General features: G+C 41.6%; 1 protein-coding gene across 9 annotated transcripts in view; it reads right to left on the minus strand.

The window, feature by feature from the left end:
* The window catches only part of ZZZ3 (zinc finger ZZ-type containing 3), an 87,834-nt gene that overhangs the window by 77,883 nt on the left and 736 nt on the right, over nt 1-9,215 (minus strand). Inside the window, exon 1 of one of the 9 annotated variants that reach the window (XM_053247939.1) lies at nt 9,152-9,170. The exons of the other annotated variants lie outside the window; for them this stretch is intronic. The gene's annotated coding sequence lies outside the window, so the exon portion shown is untranslated. Of the gene's footprint in view, nt 1-9,151; nt 9,171-9,215 lie in introns of those variants that run through there. 9 annotated transcript variants of the gene reach the window in all.

The raw sequence follows: 9,215 nt of genomic DNA on the forward strand, positions 1-9,215 counted from the left end.
GTTAAGTACTTAAAGTATAGACTAGAAAGGAAGAATTCACCATGCTACTAACAAAACACAATTATTTGCTAGAACTGCACATTTTTTAAAACTGGCATTTATTAACCAAAACAGAACATTCAAAAAGTGAAATCATTCATTTGGAATGAATGCATAGTGCATGACAGACAATGTCATTATTCTGTTGTACATGAACTTATTTAGACATTAATCCCTATCTCTGTGTGTGTTTAACACACAGTACCTTTCATTCCACACACCCGCAAACAACAACCTCAAGACCACTCGCACAATGCAGTTAAAGTTATAATTCAGAGATCAATATAAATCTTAAATCAAGACTCACCAAGGCTCCTGAAAATGTAAAGTTGTGATTATGAGGAGTGAGCAAGCAAGACAGGGGCAGACAGCTCCCTCCTCACCTTAGCAGCATATTTCTAACTCAGAAAGCCAATATAGCGATAGTGGAGCAGCTAAATTGGGAAATTAAGCTGAATCTTGCTCTTTGACTCACAAGCATAAGATTTTTCAGAAATGTTGTCAGGTATGTTTGGTTTAAGATTGGACACCCCAGAAATATCCAACATGGCAGCCAAAAATAAAAATGGCATCACAGATCCTATGGGGGTTTGGGGGGAAGGTTCAGCATTTGTGTAAAATTGCCCGCTCGCCCATTTCTTTTGTGGGCTGGGTGGCAGGTAGCCCCATCATGCCCTACCACACAACCCACTTTGGTGTCCCTAGGACCCATGAGGATCAATGGGGTGTTTCGAGTTCCCCATTGTTCACTATAGCCAAAACACTCTGAACATTTTAAGTTGTTTAACTGTTTCAACGGAATGTTTTGCATTTTGTTACAAGCTTGAAATAGAATGCAAGATCTGTTTCGTGTACGTCCCTATCCTACACAGGTCTACCTAAACAAAAACATCACTTTCCAATATGATTTCAGTATTGTTAATGCTCCCAACAATTCCATTAACACCATTGCAATGTAATGAATTTTCCTATATTTTTTAAAATATACAATCCTCAAGCTATCTTAGTGATTAAGACCCATCTCTATCACACTACTGTACTTCTAATTTTAAGATATTAAGCTCTTCCAAGACACTACAGCTAAAATGATTCAAAACTACTATAGAAATATACTATATACTATAGATCCCCTTTGGAACAACTGATTGTGTCGGAACAACTCTGTTCTGACTTGGAACATTCAGTGTCATTTTGTCTAAATGATGCTCTCCTGGCCTCTGTGCACACATGACAGCAATTTGTGTGGTGGTGCTGACTACACAAATGGCTGCCATGTGCCATTTTGGGATCCAGTGGATCAGGCCCAAGGCCTATCTAGTCCAGCATCCTGTTTCACAAAGCGGCCCACCAAATGCTCCTGAGAACACAGGCAAGAGGTGAGGGCATGACCTCTCTCCTGCCGCTGCTTCCTTGCAACCGGTATTGAGTTGCATCTTGCCTCCGAGGCTGCAGGTGGCCTATAGCCATCAAGTAGCCATTGACAGACCTGTCCTCCATGAATTTGTCTAAGCCCCACTTAAAGTCATCCAAGCTAGTGGCCATCACCACATCCCGTGGCAGAGAATTCCATAGATTAATTATGCCATGTATTAAAAAGTACATCCTTTTGTCAGTCCTAAATTTCCTGGTCATCAGTTTCAAGGTATGAGCCCTGGTTCTAGTGTTGTGAGAGGAGGGGAGATTTCTCTCTGTCCACTCTCTCTACTCTTATTTTATAAACCTCTACCATGTCCAGTGTTACCTCTAACAGGGATTCCCAGATGGTCTTGACTACAACTCACATAATCCCCAAGCAAAAGCCATTGCAGCTGGGGATTCCTGGAGTTGTAGTCAACAACACCTGGGAATCCCTATTAGAGGGAACACTGACCATGTCTCCCATAGTCATCTCTTTTCCAAACTAAAAAGCCCCAGATGCTGTAGCCTTCCCATAAGGAAGGTGCTCCAGGTCCCTGATCATCTTGGTTGCCCTCTTCTGCCCCTTTTCTATGTCATTCTTAAGATATGAAGACAAGAGCATATCTGGTTTCAATACAGAAATATGCACAACAAACTACAGGAACACTCTTATCCACCTCACCTACAAATCCAATATAAGCCTCATTCCATGTTACCAAACTCTGCAACTTTTCTATTTCCAACCAAACAAGAAAAGAGTTCCTTCCTCAGGAACTTTTCTATTTCCAACCAAACAAGAAAAGAGTTCCTTCCTCAGGCAGACTCTTCTCTCTTCTTCAATCCAATTTGCCAAGGATGCATAAAGGGAAGGACAGGGAATCCTCTCTTTTGAAACTGGCACATCACTTTGGCATCCACTCCGGCAAACAGCAAGTGGCATTTATTAACCTCCGTATGCAATATTTGGGGCTATAACTTGGCTTGAGAAGAATCAAAGGGTGAACCATAGCACGTGAAACCAAAAATAGCCTCCTTTTTGGCGGTGGCATCATGTTATCAGCTGACAGCAAAGCCAAGAGTAAAGGGCTCTTGTCCATAGACCTGCAGAAGGCAAGCCTCATAACCAGTGTTCTCTCTAACAGGGATTCCCACATGTTGTTGACTACAACTCCCAGAATCCCCAAGCAAAGCCATTGAAGCTGGGTATTCTGGGAGTTGTAGTCAACAATATCTGGGAATCCCTGTTAGAGGGAACACTGCTCATAACCACATGAAGCAAGCAAGAAAGCATCCCTTCTCCTGCACCTCTGCTCAGAAGTGTCTGCCTTCTTGCCTCTAATTCCTACTGAAGTCAAACGGGGCTACAGGTGCTACTTGGTGCTGAAGTTGCAATCAAAGTAGGTCCACCAAAAATATAGCTACTACACTGATGTGCAGAAAGCAAGCATATTCTGAACTAATCCCCACAGTGACAAGCCCAGGACTCAGGACATCCACTGAGTCAATCATACACCACCTGCAGAAAACAGGGATGTGCACGAACATGTTCAGAGGACTTTTTAAGGGCCTTTGAACCGGTTCAAACGACTGGCTGTTCAGCCTGTTAGAAGGTGGGGGGTGGTACCTTTAAGGGCGGGAGAGGGTGCCCTTACCCCTCCCACTGTGTTCCTCCCACTGGCACTCCATTTCTCAAGTGTCTGTCGGCAGTGTACCTCTGTCACCCCATGGCCTCTTCGGACGGAAGTAACAGGAAGTACCCGGGGCACATCACACTCGCTTGCCTGCCCGACATATGCACGAGTGTGACATGCACGTGCATGGCGTGCACACACACGCCAAGTACTCCCTGTTACTTCCAGCTGAAGAGGACAAGGGGCGACAGGGAGGTACGCTGGTGCTCCGATGGACACTTTTAAAATGAAGCGCCGGCGGGGGAAACGTGGTAGGAGGGGTAAGGGCATCCTCCCCTGCCCTTAGAGGTATGCCCCCCACCCTCTGAGCTTCCTTGCACATCCCTTGCAGAAAATAAGTGCCTCAAAGTGATCTGGCATTGGCAATATACATGATCAATCTCCTGGGAGACAATGGATTCCAGAGTTTGATTTTTTAAGGTTTTGTTTTTTTAAAAAAGAATAGAGTGGTTGTAGGAACTGAAAGAAAATGGATGAATATGAAAACATACAATGACATTAAACTATGTAAATGCCATCTCACCTCCCATCTTTCAGAATAAGCTTCAAAATGTGAACTACAGTATTACATTTCAGTCACACAGCATTTCAACATATCCAGAACTACACTGACAGTCACTAAGATTCTGTTACAATGGCGCCAAATAAAGCAAGGGCCCACTTTGCCAGCCAAGTGCTGCTGCTAATCACTCTTTGGCCACAATATCACTCCCTGACAAATTAATTAAACCTACCAGAAGATACGCAGAGAAGAAACAATACTGGCCACAATCTGAAACCTGAAGTCACTTGTATTTAGGAATTTAAAAAATTGAATTCATGAAGCAGATTTATTAAAAATTCTATTAATCCACAATATTTCAAAAACATGTCAGCAATCTTGCTGAAAAAAGGAGTCAAGAAGGGAAGAAAAAAATTCAAAATTTACAGCAACCCCAAATGTATGGGAGTGGGTGGGCATGGAGTGTTTCAGCTTTTCAGAAGAAAATGAGTGAATGAGCTCTAGTGTTTTACATTAGGGTAAGCCTCTGAAGCGAGCCAAGGATTTTACTTTTTGTTCTGGCTCTTATATGTGCCAAAAAAGTGAAAAACCAAGATAACTTATAATAAAGCCTCAGAAGCTACAAGTTGTACAGTTATATTTACCAGGGGATTTGTCTCACCATTTCAAAGCCAGTCTCTCATTTCTGAAGAATTATTTGCACTTTTGAGTATCAAGAATCTGTCACATTTACCAGAATTCCAGAAACTGCAACTTTAAGTAATCCTGTACACAAACTGCTTACGCACAAATTGAGTATTTCTGAAGAATTGTGGAAGACCTCCCTGACAGAATGGTACCACACACTGAAAGTGTTAACACATGTTTAAACAATGTTACAGAGGCACACAGAACTAAGCAGCTACTTCTAATAGTATGAAGCCTTCTGAGAGAAAATAGTTGTGACTGGACACTATTAACAGAAGACTATGAATTTTAGCTATTCCCAAAACATGTTAAGTGCCTTTCCCAGTGCTATAACATGCATATTTATTGAGAAGTGTCATTGAGTGTAATGGGTGTGCAGAACTGCAGCCTTTATCACCCTAGAAACTGTAAAGTGGCATTATAGGAGAAAACCAATGCATGAAAGTACCATGGCTTGGAAGAAGTACCCTTCATCCCACTGTGCATGTGTCCTCAGAGGTAAGGATGTAATTCTAAATACACTAGGACAGGAGTAAATTCCATTAAATTCAGAAAGACTTACATCTGAACTAACATGCACAGGAATCAAGCTGTTATAAAAGCAGGTTAAGAATGAGAGAAACCAAGCAGTAGTAGCACAATCTTTAAAAACTTGTTGCACCAACAAAAAACTACTTAGGTGTGAGCTTACCACTTTCTGTAACAGCATACCACCACAACGCATGACTTCGTAACAGCCATGTAAGAACATGAGTTTGGCCTCGCCGGGTTTTTTGGTTTTTTCCCTCCAAGGTTATTTCAAGTACTAAAGTTGTTCTGGTAAGAAATCTGCCTTTTCTTTCACTATTCCACTAGTGACTTTAGCCCACTAGTGCCTCAAATGTTCGCGCATCTGCCATCTTGGATGGGGCGGATGACATAATTACAAGCTACCTCACTGATGTGTCCCTATGTGTCACTCACTACAACTGCACCAAATCTGGTTCAAATCAGTTAGGTGGTTCACAAATTAGCCTACTTGCACCTCAAATGTTTATGAGTCTGCCATCTTGAACTGGGGTAGATTACATCATCACAAACTATGCTGCTGTAATCCCTATGTCCCTACAACTGTAGCCAATTTGGTTCATATTGGTCCAGGCATTGCAAGGGAGTGTGGAGACACACACATTATGCCAGGTGATCTCATAAGCTTACTTTCCTTAAGAAGGCTAAAAAAACCAAACACTAACTTACAATTGCTTAAAAACAACAATGCACTACAACTGACATTGCCGCTTTTGTTTTATTCAAAAAAACAATCCAGCTTTTGTTTTACAAATGATAAAACATCTTCATAAAATACACACACAAAATACATTATTGTGCATGACAGTTACAAACTCAAGGCACAAACTACTTGTTTTCAACAGTACAAAGGGAAACAAAGCAAGCAAAAAATCTTCAGCGGCAAAGCAACCTTTCCTAACAGATAATCACTATTCAGAACAGTGAACTTGGATTTAAGAACTTTGGATCTCAACATTACATTCAATTAATGTTTAGATTCCAAGTGTTGTAACGAAAGCTGCAGAGCAGTATGGGAAGTTAAAAATTGCAGGGATGGGGAGTACTTAATACTTCCCTGCCTCTTCCTTTCCTCCATCAACTATTTCTCAAACTGCCTTTATCAGGTTTCAAATGGGCATTTACAAAAATATTTATTTAGTACCACATGGTGTTCCAACTATAAATGACTTGCCTAATACATCAACTTTGCATCACAGTATTAAGAGGACCCTGATAACTTTCACAACACTGGAGCAATAGTAGTATCCAATTTTATTAGCCTACTTTCCAGTAGGCTTATGAGATCACCCAGCATTCCGTGTGTGTCCATCAGTGTCCACTGAATCAACTTTGCAATACAGTTGTAGGGAAACGTAAGGGATGCCTCAATGGTGTAATCTGTGATGATGTCATCCACCCAATTCAAGATGGTGGATGTGTAAACGGTTGAAGTGCACGTGAACTAATTTATAGACCGTCTAATCCAGGAATTCTCAACATTGGGTGCCCAGATTTTGTTGGACTTCAACTCCCATAATCCCCAAACAAAGGCCACTGAGGCTGAGGATTATGGGAGTTGAAGTCCAAAAACATTTGGGGACCCAATATTGAGAATCCCTGGTCTAACTGATCTGAACCAGATTTGGTACAGTTGTAGTGAGGGACACCTCAATGGTGTAGTTTGTAATGATGTAATCCACCCCGATCCAAGATGGCAGCTGCATGAACATTTGAGGTGCAAGTGGGCTAACTTGTGAACTGCCTAACCGATTTGATCCAAATTTGCTACAGGTGTAGGAACACGTAGAGACGGCTCAAGGGAATAGTCTGTAATGATGTCATCCACCCTGATTTAGACACGTGAATGTTTGAGGTGTAAGTGGGACACAATTCGGACCAAATTTAGTACAGTTGTAGAGACACATAGGGACACCTTTAACGCATGGTTTGTCATGATGTCATCCACCCCAATTCAAGATGGCAGATGTGTGAACATTTGAGAAGCAAGTGGGCTAACTTGTGAACTGCCTAACGAACCTGGACCAAATTTAGTTCTTACTAGAACTACTGTGTTAACATGGAATTGTTCTCGCTCTTTCTCTATAATTGCATTACTAACTTCTACAATACTTACTGCTTCTATAAGATTTAATAAAACTTGAAATTACCCAATATAATTATACCCATATAATTGGAATAAATAGCATAAGTAGAACAACAACTAATCAAGTTACTCTAACATGGGGAAATGTAATTGTTAATCCAGATCCACAAGTTTAATAATAAGTTGACTTCTATCCAAACTCCACCTTCCACTCAGATAAGCAAGGCACAAGGTTTTTAGCAATACTCCCTTGCTTCCTGATCCTCCTGCCACAAATCTGCATAACAGCAGCCCTACTGGATCAGATCCAAGGTCCAGCATCCCATTTCACACAGTGGTCTACCATATGCCTCTGGGAAGCTCACAGGCAAGAGATAAAGTCGTGCCTGCTCTCCTGCTATTGCTCTGCTGCAACTGATATTTAGATGAGAGCTGGTCCTTGTGGTAGCAAGCATGAATTGTCTCCTTTCTAAGCAGAGTCCACCCTGGTTGAATATGAATGGGAGACTACATAGTTGAGCACTGTAAGATATTCCCCTTAGGAAGTGGAGCAGCTCTGGGAAGAGAATCTGCATGCAGAAGGTCCCAAGTTCCCTCCCTGGCATCTCCAAAATAGAGCTGAAAGAGACTTCTACCTGCAACTGTGGAGAAGCCACTACCAGTCTGTGAAGACAATAAAGAGGTAGATTATTAGTCTGATTCGGTATATGATTGCTGCCTATGTTCCTAGAGGAATCCTGTCTTTGAACCTGGAGATGGCCTATAGTCATCAAGATTAATAGCCATTGATAGACCTGTCCTCCATGAATTTGTCTACCTGAGGGTGCCCTAATTCTCAAGCAGTACATTTTTAGGAGGCTTAAGAGAAAAAAGGGAATTAATAAAGATCACATGCCTTCCCAAGACTGTACAAGGCAGGTTTTTTATACAAGCCGTCGAAATTTAGGTTATGTGGCCCAATCGTCAAAACATTTCATTTTTAGACTAACAGGTAAATAGATAACACTGGTTAGAAGTACATAGCAAGAAAAAAATTAAATTTTTATTATATAAGCATTATCCCAACACTATTTTGGCATTTCATCTCTGACATCTGGTCTGACTTCCAAATGAACTAAAGCACAAGAAATAAAGATCCTGACAATAACCATGTTGTTGTTGTTGTCAATACAAACACAGATATGAGAATTTTTTGCAACAGTACTAAAATTTGTCATAGGGAAGAGAAACAGGGGATAAGAAAAACAAATGAGTGATATACAGACAACCCAGTACAACCTATGTTGACTATACAAGGGAGAGGGATTCTGCTGCACACTATACAACACTGTGCCAAAGATACCCATAATCAAGACACACAAATTTATTGCGACATATGTTTCATAGGAATCAGACGCATGAAGCACAGCAGCGAAGATGACTTGTACAGTAGTATGGTATACTATATTTCTAAAACACTATAAAGAAACCCCCCCTCAATAATGAACAGAAAATGTGCTGAGGTGTATTTACAGATTTGCTAATAATACTTTGTATGTAGAACTAGTAGTTCAACATACAGAGCATTATTAATGACTCTGCACTGGTTCTAAATCAGTACATTTTGATCCAATACTTGCCTCACCTCCTTCCAGAGTACCATATCAGACCTTCATTTAAGAGTTTTTTAAAAAGAAGTTTAGGGACCTGTGTTTTAAGGCCTGGGTAAGCTCCCGAACAAAGCACTTGAGCAACATGTCTGTTAAGAAGCACAAGCATATCTATGGTTGTGTAGCAAATCTGTTTTACTGTATTTTTAAAATCCCAGTTTAAAGACTCTCAGAGCAGTCCAAATCAATTAAAATTCAATGCACATATTGAATGCTAAGGATATGGGATACTGTAGGAAACTGAAGTGGGCAGACGAGAAACAACTGTATGGTTCCAATTCGATACTTTGCAGCGGGGGAGCAGGAGTGGGTCCATGTGGGTCAAGGCTTTGTGGGAGGAGATTACATGGACTGAAGTACTAATCTAGTGAAATAAATTAAGAGAACCCTGGAACTGGAGAGCAACGCGGGAACACCTTCTGAAATACGACAGGGGGCGCTTTAGCACTGTGAGGGGTGCGAGGGGGGCCGCCGCAAAGCGACAGGGAAGAGTTTGGGCTGTGGAAGCGGGGGGGGAGGGGACGAGACCTACGACAGGGACGCAGAAAGTCCTGCAGGTTCAACTCCCCGTGATGTTCAGCCCCGCCCCTCACGCG

Source organism: Hemicordylus capensis, chromosome 4, assembly GCF_027244095.1.
Source record: "Hemicordylus capensis ecotype Gifberg chromosome 4, rHemCap1.1.pri, whole genome shotgun sequence".
In the NCBI taxonomy this organism is placed as follows: domain Eukaryota; kingdom Metazoa; phylum Chordata; class Lepidosauria; order Squamata; family Cordylidae; genus Hemicordylus; species Hemicordylus capensis.